Source organism: Opisthorchis viverrini (genome assembly GCF_000715545.1).
Source record: "Opisthorchis viverrini unplaced genomic scaffold opera_v5_11, whole genome shotgun sequence".
In the NCBI taxonomy this organism is placed as follows: domain Eukaryota; kingdom Metazoa; phylum Platyhelminthes; class Trematoda; order Opisthorchiida; family Opisthorchiidae; genus Opisthorchis; species Opisthorchis viverrini.
The window spans coordinates 3,314,352-3,330,332 of NW_008751667.1; positions in this window are offsets into that span (position 1 = coordinate 3,314,352).

A 15,981-nucleotide genomic window follows, 5' to 3' on the forward strand; every position below is an offset into this window, starting at 1 on the left:
TTCCTCATCCGTCACAAAAACACGCCCTCCCCCCCCAAAAAAAAAATTGGGTACACTCAACAATGCTTGCCTCTCAGTTCCAAAGTTGAGAAAGTTTGACGTGTCATTCAAAAACATGGTTCTAATTTTTGGGTGGACGTCAGGACGATTGAATCCTAGCCCACCCCCCTTACCTGCACACACCCAGGTGGCGGCACAAAAATCACCATGTGTTTCCATATTATTCTTGTTGCAATCGTACACATGTACGTGTGAGGTAGGGCTTATTGACTTGTGCTCAGTTGTGATTGGTTTTTAATGGCAGAAAAAACACTGCCCCTTGAAGTTAACGTGAAAGTAAGTGCTGGCCTCACTTTCTCACTCAGATGAAGGAATTGCGGCGCACATGCCTAGAGCCACACAACTATTGTTTCTGATTATTGTAGGATGGAAACTATCCTATAGTTGCAGTTTTACAAAAGAGTTTGGCCAAACAACGCAAGGCAGATGGCTTCGTCTCAAAGATTGTATATCAGGGAGCGGATTCTTTTGACCATTTCCAGGAAGATGGCCTCATATGCTCCTTCAACTCTCTGAAACTCCCAACTCATTTATAAGTATGGAAGAGTCACCGGGGCTTTATACGCCGGATTAGCTTCTTGTAAGTGCATAGAAACATTATTTTGACTTTCGCAGAACAAGCGTTTGTACATCACTTTGATAGGCTCAACTGAATCCGAGCATGATCTCTCATTTGTGGATGTGCTGCACAAAAACCGTCTCGTGTTTCAGTCGGGATGATATTCAGGATATGTTAGTGCGTTCTCACAAGGTTACCGACAACTTTTCGAAAGCCCACTATCGACTTCGCCCTTTTCTGGGCTCATCAGGTAGGCTCAGTACCCAAGTCCCGAACAACCTTATGTTCTACTTGAACCAAAATTGCTTGAATGTCGCGAAGTATATTCGTTTAGAAAAACTAATATGGTCTTCGGGGCAAGATGGACCAAGTGGTTAGAGCGCGAATTTACTGAGCGGAAGGTCCGTGGTTCGAACTAACCTCTGCCTCTCAACTTCCCCTGTTTAGGCTTGGGCAACCTGGCGGTAACTCAGCCCTCGTGCAACCTTCGGGTGGCATAGCAGTTAGGTACCGAAAGGGTGCGACAGCTGAATGATTTTTTCAGTATTGTTTTCACGGGCGAATACTCCGATCCCACCTAAAAACTAAATTAGTGTGCAAATAGGTATATCTCAGGAATTTCATACAATTCGGGTTCAAGTAGTATAGATGGTGGATGAAAGCTCGGGAATTGCGGCCACCTGGTAAGACCAACGAGGGGCGAAACCGGTTTTAGGTTGTCGAACAGTTTTGAGTAACCTTGTGAGAAGTATCCCTTCAAGAAAAGTGGTTTGAATCTGAATCTGGCGAAACAGATAAGGATCAACTAGGATTTCTGGAGGTCTTTATCCACACCACTAGCAATGATCAGTCTTAGCTTCTACATTGTCACTGGGAGTGACATGGATTTCGAACTGTTTAGCCAATCTGCCAACCTTGTTCCTTCCTTCACTGTAACACCAGAGGCCCGTTCTCACTCGCTTCATGCAGCGGTCCACCCACAGTTTCCATCGTACTTACTGACACAACGACGCACGATTAACTCACGTCACACCGATGATGTCATCTCGGTTTGCAACCAAATTTTCCAGCTCAGCGAACAGTAAAACAACCACTTCTCATCCGGAGTTGAGGTGCACCCATCTAGAGAGCGTATATGTATACAAATAACACCGGCGCCATCCCGGTTTTGAAAACCTATTTTAAGCGCTTCTGATAAGCCGGTTGATTTTTGAAGCTCCAAATTCGGTGCGGAATTGACAATCGTGAACGAGCTGTCTACAAGGCAGTTTTTGAATACCTCAGCAGATTTTCTAGGCTGAGATAGTGAAATATAAAGGTTGCTCAATCAAATATTGGAGCGCCGGCTTTCGAATTTCACTTTCCAATGGGCACAACTACCTCTTCAGGTGCGTATTGCTAATGAAATAGTCTATGTTGGGAGAAACTAATAATTATGTGATAAATACACTGAAATTTGTTGTTATTATCATTGTTATTAGGTCGCAGTATTCCGGTTGTCCAAGGGACAAATGTGAGTACTCTCCAGTTTGTTCATTTCAACCCTTATGAGTCGATCAGCTGATCCGCAGGAATGACTCGCACAAGCCATTCGGTCAGAAAAGGTCAGCGTGGTTTGGCGATATCATTTGCTGGATACTAGGTTGTTCACATTGGGACTACTGAAAAAGTGGCAAGACGTTCACACCAAAGTAGTTTTCAGCTGCAATCCTGGTGTTTGCGAAACAGGTAATGCCAAGCAATTGAGCCTAATCGCCAGCTTGATAACTGATCTTGGTTGTTACTCAAGCCTGGTTAGCTTGTCGATAAATGGATTCGAATTAACCAATCGGGTTTCAAAAAGTCGTTCATTTGGTACGCGGTTGAACAACTCAAAAATATTTGATGTTTGAACTAGAATTATCCATGGTTCATCAGTACTTCAAAAATGACTGAAATTGCCGGAACCCATCGGATAAAATAAAAAAACCAGTGCCTTTTTTCACAATTCTGTCAAACAGATATTTTTTCCGTCCAGTGTAAGATGCGCTGTCAGTATTGCCGTGTATAATCAGTACTTATAAACAATGCGAGAGGGTTCATGGTGTTTAGGCTCGAGTTCCGCATTGTTACCGTCGAAATAAGACCAATACTCTTTGGTTTTCACGAGAGACTCAACTGAATCTCTCGTTTATGATATTCTACAACTGCATGTGTTGCACACAGGCCGCCCCATGATTCAGTTGGCACGATATTCGAGATATCGCAGTATGTTTTCATAAAGGAAACTACTCACAAGATTGCTGAGAACTGTTCGACAGCCCACGACCGGTTTCGCCCTTCCACTTTGGGCTCATCAGGTAGGCGCAGTCCCCGAGTTTCCGTACAGCCCAATTTGGGTTCAAGTAGAACATAAGATTGACGGAAACTTGAGGACTGCGCCTACCTGATGAGCCCCAAGAAGGACGAAACCGGCTGTCGAAGAGTTTTCAGCAACCTTGTGAGTAGTTTCCTTTATGAAGACCAACACTATGTAGGAGCTAACGTCGTTGTAAGTATTACGTCGGAGCTCGCTCTTCACCGGAGTGATTTACTAGGACTGAAAGTTCGAAATCGACATTAGGCGTTCAACGACACTGGCAGTGCACTAGCTTTAGAATCAGATGGGTGGATAGATGAGTCTGTGGCTGATTGCACTCTCGAATGCTTTGAAAAACTTTCTTTCGTGTAAAAAGTTCCATATTTTTAACTTATACACTCATCTTTAAACCAATTTCGCTTTTATGGATGACTCACCCGGAACTCAGGTGGATCTCTCGCCTATATAAATTTTCGCCTTCTGTAAAAACCAGACTGGTATGCAGCAGTGTGTACAAGTCACATTTCGTGCAATTCGAGTTTGAGTAGAACATAAGGCTGACGAAAACTCGGGGACTGCGCCTATCTGATGGAATTTAAGAAGGGCCAAACCACTCGTGGGTTTTCGAACATTTTTCGGCAACCTTAAGAGTGGTGTATTAAGTCTATTTTATTGCTTACCCACTCTCCACTCACTGTTTCGGCAAAGGTCATAACGCTTTTACAGAGCGACTATACCAGAAAATCACTCACGTTCATGACACGTTTGAGATTCGTAAACGCGGAGAATTCGATTGCGCTGGGTCGGCGAACGACATCTGTGCATCAACCGGGAGCATAGTTTGTATAGATTGATTCCAGCAATCTGTTGACTGTGCATCAGGAGCATAGTTTGTATAGATTGATTCCAGCAATCTGTTGAACCACGTCGAGTTACGCGCAAATGGAGGTTTATCTACAAACAAATTACTATAAGTACAATAATAAAATGATAAGGCTTTACAAACCTCAAATCGTGGGACTATGCAGGCTTCTATACACCGGTTTAGGAACTGCTAATTCCTAACGGGTCTCAAAGTCCACGCCGACTCGGAGCCACGTGTTTACAAGCTAGCGAAACCACGTGTGAACTTAAACGACACGTCCGATGACAAGGTCAAAGAACGGTTTATGTTCAGGTCAAAAACAACAAGGGTGGTATGGGCACGGACCAAAATAACAAAAAAGGGGGAATCGCGTTGTACAATATAAAAGGTAGGAGAAAAGAATCAACACCGCCCCCCAAAGCCAGCATGGCTTTCCCTAATCTACCAGTTCAACCCACCGCATGCAAGAAAGAGACCAACGAGAATGGTACAATTGCTCTAGCCACAAACGCTTTCCTCAATCTGCAGCATGCTCCTAGGGTGGTGAGCAACTAGCTGTCTTTTACCCATTCCAGCAGGCAGATTTTTGTATGGCTTGTATTGCAAAAGAATGAAGTCTTATGCATGATAACTGAGTAATTTTAAATGTATTCATCGTGAAGTATAAGGACGCAACAAGGGTGCTTCTACCAAGAGTTTGTCCCCCCTGCAGCTGAGCATTGACAGAGAACGTGTCAACCGTTCGTGGCACATCATATGAACGTGAAAACTCTTTGATGAAGGTGCTACTCGAATTGTCAGTTTTGTCCATAGTCTTCCCTTTACCGGATACCACGACGCGGTTTGCGTCCATTCGTACGCACAAGTCGTCCGCAGTGAATTCCGGGTCGGCTGGGATCTCCACATGCAACCTTTCGCCTCCAGACTTGTCGTCCTTTAGAACAGTCGGTCTGAGAACACCAGTTGGTTGGTTTGCTAATGCATCTTCGGATTTTCGCTTTTGTCCAATCTCAGTCTCGGAGTGTGGTTTGATGCTTAACTGGCGATCACGGTCAAAAGTTATCGACTTGTAGTCTGCCGTCTTCACTGGAGCTTCAAGCATTAACACACCGTCTTCGGTAAGATGGCACTCCAGTTGATTCTTGTCAACCGACTTGGGTATGTAAATTGTTCGGGAGTACTCTCGACTGCTTAAAGCCCGATCGGTTTGGACAAACTTCTTCGCGTGTACGGTCACACCATTGTCAGATGTGGACACTTTGATATCGTCCGGCCCATAGCCCTGTAGACCGAATGGAACCTTGAAATGAACTCGGTCATCTTCACCAAGTTGATAGGGGTCTTTGAGGAAATCAAGCGGGCTGCTACTGGTCCGTAGAACCAGCGATCCCAACTTTTCTCCTTCTGTTGGTGCAGCCTGACTGGTCTCTTGTTCCATGTGTTGAGTCAATGCATGCAGTTGATGGTCCGTGCGATTGATTACAGAGTGCACATCGCCAGACGGTTCGAAGAAATCACTTGGACTGACTCCAAATAGGTCCATGGGCACTAGGGAGAACATTTCTTCCCGAAAGCGCTTCATTTCGGCGTTCCAACGGTCTTGAGTTTCTTCGACCCATCGATTCACTTCATCATTCCAGTCAGGAGCATGAACCAGTTGAGCTAGAGAGTTCCGATCACTTGAGGCACGACGGCCAAACCTGTTCCTCAATGCTAACGTCATGCCCCTATGACATTGCTCCAAAGTCCACCCATCCCACATGACGGGGATATCCCATGCACGGCTAACGAGCATAGCGACAGAAGCCACATCCAGGGTCTCTTCTTTATTTGACCTTATGCGAAGATACAAGTTGAACCGCTTCATCCATGCTATGGCTCGTTTCAGCCTAGTCCACGAAGAGTAGTAAGGGAGAAGTTTGTCAAATGCTAATTCTCCTAAGACGGTGGTGTTCAGAACGTTGGACTCTTTAACTTCACGGCCCAGTATGTCTTCAGCAGAGCAGTTGACATTCATTTTTGACCACAGGTGCTCTGAGCTTTGTAGAAACGCGGGACCATGCAACCAAATGTCTAGAACATCCATGCGGCTACCAGAGACTCCTGCTGGATTGTCCTGCGTTGGCGCATACCTCCACTGCGATACTTTGGTATTTTCATGAATGAATCCCAGCCTGTCAGCGACCAATGTCCTATGTTTGGGCTTTCTGTTATTGATGTAATCGAGTACGACCATAGAGTCGGTCCATAAGTATATGCTGTCTATCTTCAAACTCAGTTCCCTCTGGATGGGGCTCTTCAACCTTACGGACAAGATAACAGCTTGTAACTCCAGTCGCAGTATTGCAACAGGCTTCATAGGGGCAACATAAGATTTGCCAATCGGAAAATTACAGCATGTCAGCCCGGAACTGCGTACACAACGAAAATAAACAACGGATCCGTATCCAACTTCTGAGGCATCGGAGAAGATATGCAGCCCTGTGTGGCGTACATCAAATCCAGTAGGCAGGATGCATCGAGGAATTTGCAACGCCTCGACTCTTTGTATATCTCGCTGCCCACAGTCCCACAAAAATTTTCCGTGGTCGTATCGGTACGTTCATTCCTGGCTACTTTCTTCTCGCAGAGTCGCTGTAATATTCGTTTGGGCCCTGCAGATGGAGCTGGTCCAAAGATTGCCCATCCCAAGGCCGTGAGATATGCGTAAGGATGTTTCCGAGAACCCCGACGTTGCTCCATAACCCACTGGGCCTCTGGGACATAGGTTCCTATCACAATCGAGACGTTGTCTCCAGGAGTTCGTGTGGGTCGAACGTCCGCTAAGTGCATCCATTCGCTCAGCAGCGAATCACCCGGAACGGAGGCCTTGGTGAAGGAAAGTGACCTGATAGTGTAGGCGCAGTCGACGTTCACAACATACCCGTCGTGCAAAGACTGCATGGCAATGCTGACAGTCATAGTATCCCTGATATCGGAGCCATTTACCGAGGATACTTCTACACGCGTTGCTTCTCCCTCTATCCCAAGTTGGTTCGCCACGTTTGCTGTTATTAGGGTGGTATCAGATCCATTATCCAACAGGGCATGAGTTAGCAAAGTCCCCTTAGGGCCAATCAAACGAATTGCTACGAAACCAAGGTAGTTCCGGGGCCCTCCAACTACGGTTGAGTTGACGTTGGCAGCCTTTGTTGCCTTAATAACTATCCGCTGTGTGTCGTGAAGCAGGCGGTGATGTCGCTGGTTGCAATTCGATACGTCGCAACGTGTAGGGACGCGACACTCAAATGCTCTATGGTTAGGCTCCAGGCAATTGAAGCATAACTTGAAGCCTCTCAGTATACTCAGTTTCTTGGCCTGGGGTAGGATGCCAAACACTTCACAGTCTGAAAGGCTATGAGTCTGGGAACAGTGAGGACAAGTTACACTCGCTTTCACAGCTACGACGTTGATGCGGGCCTTTCTAGGTGGGCGTTCTAAGCCTACTTTGTCTATCTGATTACCATGTCTTCTTGTGCTGGCGATAACACCATAGCAGTTTGAAGCAATAGATACACTTCTGTTAAGAAAGGATATTAAATGATCAAACTCCGGCTCTGATCCCGAACGCAGTATGTCGTCTGCCGCCTCAGCCCACTTTTCTTGCAAACGCCAAGGTAGGCGCTCCACTATACGCTTGAGATTGGTTGAGCAGTTCAAATCCGCCATGTAATGCATCTGTCTCAATGCGAGATCACAGTTCACCATTTTCCTTATCAGCCTTCGTAAGGCATCGACGTCTCCGGGAGCAATGGGCCCTCCAGTCAGAAGCTCGTTCATGAACGACTGTGCAATGTCGTGTGGCCTTCCGAACTGCGTCTTTAGGATATCCATGGCTCTTTGATAGCCTGTCTTTCCAGGGAGGAACACGCAGTGTTCAATGGCCTCCTTGGCGTCCCCACAGCAATAATGGAGAAGGTACATCAATTTATTGCTGTCGTCAAACAGCCGATCAGCTACGCTCATTTCAAACGCTTTCATAAACTTCCAGAATTCTATCGGATTCCCGCTGAACTTATCTATTTCTATTTTCGGCAGGTTGAATCCTGGCGTTGTGGTGTAGTGGTCAGCACGTCTGGCGTCCATCTCGTGCGCCGCGGTTCGAGTCCCGGCCGCGTCACCTTTTCTAGGCCGATTAGTAGATAAATTCGTGCGTTCCGTTTCCTCTGAATAGAACTTCGCTACGAATTTCCCGGCCTTCGGTTCACTGGATGGAAACCCAAGTTCACAGTCACCACATATCGAGTTTTCATCATCAGAGGAGTCACACGACAACAGCATCTGCTTACGGGAGGCTAACTTACGCCTTCTAATCTCCAGCTCCTTCATTTCTATTGCAAGCTCTTCTTCCAGTATCTCATTCTCTAACCTACTTCTCTGTCTACCCACGTGCCTGCTGGACCTTATACTACCAGCTACGCTAGGCTTAGGGGGAGAATGTTGACAAAATAAAGGAGGCTGAGAAATGCAAATGTCACGATCAACAACGTTATCGGAAATATCGTTCATAACGTTAGCAAGTTCTGGGTTCGACATAATTTCGAATGACTTGCCGCTTCTTGTTCTGGGCATATTGTTTACAAAGTTCCAGATTCCAATTCGGCTGAACGTCTGAGATCCACCGGGTACTTGAGATTTGATTTCCGGATTTGAGTACTATAGATTGTTTCCAGCAATCTGTTGAACCACGTCGAGTTACGCGCAAAACCCCAAAAGCCAATTCTTTCAAATGGAGGTTTATCTACAAATGCGGTACTATAAGTACAATAATAAAATGATAAGGCTTTACAAACCTCAAATCGTGGGACTATGCAGGCTTCTATACACCGGTTTAGGAACTGCTAATTCCTAACGGGTCTCAAAGTCCACGCCGACTCGGAGCCACGTGTTTACAAGCTAGCGAAACCACGTGTGAACTTAAACGACACGTCCGATGACAAGGTCAAAGAACGGTTTATGTTCAGGTCAAAAACAACAAGGGTGGTATGGGCACGGACCAAAATAACAAAAAAGGGGGAATCGCGTTGTACAATATAAAAGGTAGGAGAAAGGAATCAACAGTCTGTTGCATGCACTTCACACTGGAAGCTGAGATCCGCCACTGCTTACGTGCGGCCAATGTGATTCTGTTCAGGCTGCAACGCGGGACGCGCTGGAGTCAATCTCACCACTAACACAGTTTTTATGAGATGGCGGCATTTCAGCCTTTTCTGTTTAGCGTATCACTGGTTGTTGGTTGCTGTGTGTCTAGCTTGACAACTGGATTGCAAACGTTTGATCTCCGATCGAGGAGACAACGCAACATCGCCTCTAAGTTATCGCTGGCTACGCAAAATGTCCAAAAGCCCGACCACCCAGTGACTGCAGCAGGCAGATCTTTACTTTAAGGTTATCATGTTTGCACTAAAATCATCTGACAAAAGGCTAATTCGTCCGTTATGAGAAGACATGATATTGTGTCCCCACGAACTTTCTCTCCCAGAAATGGACCAAAACAACGTAAGTTGAAAGTGCAACCGGTAAGGTTAACTGGCAGAGTACGCCATGATAACCAAAAAACTAGACTGATGTGCAGGATACTTGTGAAGTGGACAGTAGCGTCGTGGATGAAGCAGCTGTGATCATACCGAATTTCATTTCATCACCAAGGGTAGTAACAGTAACATCGAAATCCTACAAAGTGGTAACAGAAGTTCACGGAATTTCGAATGAGTTGACTCCTACTGAAGCTGTCGACCAAACGGTCGGTGTTATACTTGACTCTTTCCATCCCCAAAAGTTGCAGCCTCGACGCCGTGGCTTTTCTGAGGGTCAAGTCGGTCACGGATTAGTTTATCTGGCTCATTGCCCCTTTCAAGATTGTGTGCTGTTTCACTCAGCTTGCCTCGTGAACCGTCGTGATCTCATAGCTCAGCCCTTCAGGTGCAGTGCTCTTATCAAACATGTTTCCTTCAACAGGATGTTTTGTTTAGCAGCCTCGCATTATTTGTCAGATATCTTTCTACAGCCAACACACCAAATAGTTCACACGGCGGATGTGACCGAATAGCTATAGATGAGCATTCTCGATCGATTCACATGTTCGCGCAAGTTTAGCAGTATCTAGATCAACATTTGTACTTGTCTGCATTTGAACAACGTTGAAGCGCTCAGTATTTTCTAGTGAAACGGATATTTTATCGAGACGATTTTTTGAATCACTACTACCTGGGAAAGATTGCCCATGCATTGATTGTTAATTGTAAGATGCTTGGCCTTGGCTATGTAAACATGGTTTACATGCTGTGCCCCCTTCTAGGTTACGAGTGAAAGTAAGAAGGCCCGCATTATTTGTCAGATATCTTCCTACAGCCAACACACCAAATAGTTCACACGGCGGATGTGACCGAATAGCTATAGATGAGCATTCTCGATCGATTCACATGTTCGCGCAAGTTTAGCAGTATCTAGATCAACATTTGTACTTGTCTGCATTTGAACAACGTTGAAGCGCTCAGTATTTTCTAGTGAAACGGATATTTTATCGAGACGATTTTTTGAATCACTACTACCTGGGAAAGATTGCCCATGCATTGATTGTTAATTGTAAGATGCTTGGCCTTAGCTAGGTAAACATGGCTTACATGCTGTGCCCCCTTCTAGGTTACGAGTGAAAGTAAGAAGGCCTTCACTGCGGAGTTATTTATTAGAAAATGCCAACTGACCAGTTACAGACTATTGGATAGTGAAGCAAAACTCTCATTTGCATCTTATTTACAAAAACTGAAAATTTCTCTTCTCCTGAACACGTCTTCTTGAACTTTTCTGGATATTCATTGACTCTAATTATTCATTGCTCAAATCCAAGCAGATGCTACACAGCAACTCCAAAAATTCCGCAACAGATCTCCCTTTTCAATTGACGCAAAGCGAATTTACAAGAACAAAACATACTACTGCTCACATGCCTCACCATCAGTAGTATCACCGTTACACGGGCATGAAAGCAAGTCTACTTTTTCAGCTGCGAGATCTCAAACGTCAGTTGACTTTTGTAATGCTTACTCATAAAATTGCTGAAAATCCATCGACAGCCCACGACCGGTTTCGCCCTTCTTAGGGCTTATCAGGTAGGCGCAGTCCCCGAGTTTCCGTCAATCTTATGTTTTACTTGAAACCAAATTGCACACAATTAGCGAATATACACTCATTTACAAATCAGTTTGGCTTTTTGAGACTCACTTTGAACCCAACTGGATCTCTCGGTTTTTATGTGTTCAGGCAACTGAATGTGCTGCGCCAGGCTGTTTCAGTCGTTACGATATTCGAGGTATCGCGATACATCGAAACCGAGAGATTCAGCTGGGTTCCAGGCGAGTCTCTCGAAAAACCAATTAGTTTGCAAATCAGTGTATATTCGCTAAGTTGACTTCATTCACTCTTTGCAACTAAGAATTAGGATTCAAAAGTTACCTCAGGTTTATTACCACCACCCATAGTAATTGGGCAAAATAATCTATGTTTCAATGGCAATAACACCTTGCGTTGAAGAACTCGGGAAATCAGAGTTCGTTTACTTCACAGACCTAACCGCTGCAGTCTGTTGACAAGCCCGAGTAATCGAGGGGTTAGATTTGGGTTGCTTAAGTTTGAATCTCAGTTAGAAACGTAAATTGAATAATGGTTCTCATTCTGACATTTTGTAAACAAATTCTTTCAGAAGTAGAGATGTAAAACCTTAGTTGGTAGGAAAGGTTTGAGGCAAGCTGGCCAAGAGCCTACTACGCTTTTTGTTCTCTTTGGAATTCGCCAAATAGAAATGGTCCCAGAGTTTGGTCTAATTTCTCATCTTGCAGACCAAAGTTTCACCAGCGTACATGATGGCTGAAATCATACTTGCTTTCTTGAGTTTTTATCGGGTTTTAAGCTGGTCTGTTTCTGTTTTACATCCACGGTCACGAAGTTCGGTTTACATGGTTTCGGAATCGGAGCCCATAGTGTTTATCCGTGGGGCGAACAGATAAGTTGAGGTGGCTAGAATACGTGATGCGGCCCGCGGTGATTTCACTCGGGTGGTAGTCCTTCAAGATCCCCGAAGAAACGGGCACTTGAATTTTTTAACCGGAGTTTGTACACACTTCACACCGCCTGGAAAAGATGTGCATTTCATTTGAAAATGTGTAGTCCGATCCCAAAAGACACAACTGCGCTGGGTAGTCTCGTGGAGACCAACATTCTGAATAGCCTTAGAAGGTGTATGGAGTTTAACTGTGTAAATTCCTTTACTATACAAGCTCCGTGAAAAAAATATCATCGTTCAGCATCATGACATTCGTCCCTGGGAGCAAACGGTGCGCATCCATGGTTTGCTACAAAAAACCTTTCAGTTACATATCTTTTGCCATCCTTGGCTCACCTATTGCCCAAGCCCATTCCGAGTCGCATTAAACCAAAGAAACTGAGGTTTCCGTCTCCATCTAGAATTCGCCCTTTACCTAACCCGATGATTTATATGACCGGTGAACAACTTTGGTGCGCGCACACACACACACACACACTTGCTTTCTCTGGCCTACTCCATCAACAAGACGAGAACCCGTGTTTCCACACATGCAAAAAACAGCCCAGACACCAGAATTGATAATGTCATCCTGCACTGGTTGCTGATTGCAACGCATAAACAGGAAATGCACACGCGCTCTACCACACATTTGATTTGTGTGTGTGTGCGTGCATTTTGTCAGCGAGCGTGTGCCTCTCTATTTTGTGCTACTGGAAACTATAAAATCACCTTATTGTGCGTGTAATGCGTGAATGGGATGAACTATACAGGCTGGGCACCAACTTCTAACTAAGATAGTGTGCTTATCGAGTGTGTCTCTACGTGCCTTCCTTCGCCGAAAGGTGACATTTCTGCGCGCAGGATAGCGCCATCAACAGTAGGGTAGTTGTCCCTTTTGTCCTGAATAGGGGGTAGGGTGGAAAACCAGCCAGATTCACTTCCTTTCCGCAGCAGCTCCACTCACAAACTCATGTCTGACAAACAGGGTTCGTGGAACATTTTCTTCAACTGACTGTCGCAATAACGTGTCGCAATTGCTATATTTATGGGACTTGGTGTCGACCTAAGCTACGTGTGGTAACAATCAAGAAATACAGTCCTAAAGTAACTCAGAACCTCGATTTCACATATATGTCCAGGAAAAACATACTTTCTGTCATAAATCACACATCAATTATCGGTGCACAATACCAAGTAAAGATGATTTTTCGGGTTTACATACTACTCACATTAAAATATATACCGTCAGTACGGTCGAAATTAGGTTCCACGTCAGCGATTCCATTCACTAAAATAACCATAAGAACAAGGAGAACATAAGGTTAACGAAAACTTGGGGACTGCGTCTACCTGATAAGCCCCAAGAAGAGCAAAACTGGTCGTGGGCTGTCGAACGTTTTTCAGCAACCTTGTGAGTAGTTTCATCTATGAAAACAATAAGAATAGTTTATATGAAAATAGTGTGTCTAAGTAAGTGCGATATGTGGCCGGAGTCAAAATGAACAGATTATTTTGTAGGGTTTCTTGTGAATACAGAGAAACCATGGAAGTCTAATCTCGTCACTCAGTAGATTTCCTCAAACTCCTAATGCACAGCAATGTAGTTATTTCGGACGTCACAGATTTAGATAAGCAACCTTGATTGTTGATCGACTCAGTTGCAGCTAAACACGGTATTAGAAAGTCAATGGGCAACTAGCTTAAGATTGGAAATGGTATGGATATTTTGAAGAAACACCGAAATGGATTAGTCAATCACATCTGAACACAGTGTTGAATTGACTTCAAATACACAACCCCTAAGAAGCTCAAACTGAAAAACAGCATGCGTACGAATTAAGAAAGAACACAGATAAATGGATGGTCCCGATCAAATTGAGTCCACTTTCTTATGAGGTTGTCTTAAATTCTGGTTGTTGGTTTGTTCACTGATCTTAGCCGTTATATTGCAAAGGTTTCATCACCAATCGAGGTGACATGGTCAGTTCGGAGTTGGGTGGGTCTTAACGGTGAACAGACCAACCGACGACAACCAAGCAGCGCATCCGAGCTATCTGTATTCCAAAACATTGCCTGTCTTGTATTCTAACATCTCTAGATCGGTTCAAACCATACAACGGTTCTTGCCTTCCCAGTCGCTTCGGATTCCCCCATTTACACGTTGAAAACTGTTCACATAGGGCACATGAGGCATGTCAATTTCAGTTACAGTGCTCCTGCGCTAGTAAGTGCTAGGCTCATGTTTTGGAGAAGTTTGCAAAGCCAAATAAACGTATTAGTTTTGAAATACCCCTATTTTTACGTTTACAACCACAGTGGTTGTACATTTTCTAAACGCACTTGCTGTATACGAAGACCGTGAATGCTTGGCTGGCGGAATCGCATGTTCGTTTTTTTGTTTTTAAATCTAGCAATGTAAGGAAAGACATTATGTGAATTCAGAGCCTATACAAACAAAAGTTGGATTAAAAACTCCGGGAATCTGCTCCCCTATGATTTGCACCCTCAAGTTATTTACGGTAGTCTTTGAATGCTGTGAAAATACTCGACTGTTAGAGCATGGTAGTAGTACCTTTAGGCAAAAAAGATGCATCGTATGCGGTCACGCAAGCATTTAGTGATGAGGTTGCAGAGTGAACTGTTAGAAAACTGGCCCTAGACGGCTTAGAGCCGCTTTTACTCGATCCGTGGTTCACGCACCAAAGTAGCTCAGTGATCCACCTTACCTTTAGCTCTCTCGTTCTGCCTCCAACCTGAACAGCTGGTCGACAAAGGCCAAGAATTACTTTATTGTGACCAAGCCTTCGGAATTACTGGAATTGTTGCGTTTTTCTCCAAGCAGTCCGAAAAAGGTGTTCCTGGAAAATCAACTACTTAATTACGAGTCTCGCATCATTTTATGACTGATTTCCCTCGTGTCGCTCAGACGTATGATAGGCAAACTACAACAAAATATGACCGTAAACCGCTCTCCTTGGATTCTCAAGATTTGACGCAGATGGACTGGTATTTTCACGTGGTCATCCCATAATTTTTGTTATTGCTCATCCAGTGGCATCAGTGTAGTTGAACATTTTGGGACTTAACCCAGACCTGAAAAGCTACTCAAAATAGAGATCAACATTGATGTAGGTCGTTATCGAAAGAACGCTCTTTGTAAGCATGTTGCTTTCGGGTGAATAGATGAATCACGGACGTAGGTCGTTGTCGAAAGAGCGCTCTCTGTATGTTGCTTTCGGGTGAATAGATGAATCACCGTGACTGAATGTTGACCCAAACCACCCGCACGGCTGTTTCGCTCGCTCTCACAACACCCCTACAGAGAGTGCCCTTGTCTTTCACTCCCCCAATTTTAGTTAATTTTTCCCGTATCGATAGGCGACAATTAAGCCTATGGCAAGGAAATAAGGCAGCCATATCAGTGTCGAAGCAGGAATTTATACAAATGTCGGGTTTCTCCCTGCCTGATGCAAGTATTCTGGATTGTTCATACCAAACAGAGAAAACAATGGACCCTGGTTCTGCTCTTATTGGCATTTACCAGTTTGATAATAAAGCGACTGTATAGACCCATGCCAGTCTGACGTGTAACTTTTCTGGGGTACAGAGACCACAGAACGTAGATGGTGAGTTTTAAAAAGATCGAAATTTCAGTCCGATTTTCCCTCTGTTCTGTGGAGTGACCACAATGCTTGCTTCAGGACAGAAACTTGACTGTTCCTAAAAGGGCGACGTAACTAAAAATTACAGGGATCCAACCATCCGCGACAACTTAATTTGCGCTGACACTACTTTGATTGAGATAACAGCAGTACCGTCGTTGTGTTCAGGTGTCAGTCGTTTGCTACGCATCCGTGTATGAATGTACGTCACTGCAAAAACTTCAGTCAAAGACATCAGATGAAACTGGAAAATAGGAGTTCCGACCTGTGTGACACCAGTACAAGTTAGATATAATCAATGGGAAACAAAGTGAGCACCAAGAGGGGTCGCAAACAGTCACAGCTCTAATACAAGTCATTCACACACGGTATTTGCTGTTTGTGTGAGATCTTGGAACTTTCACTGGAGATTTCGTC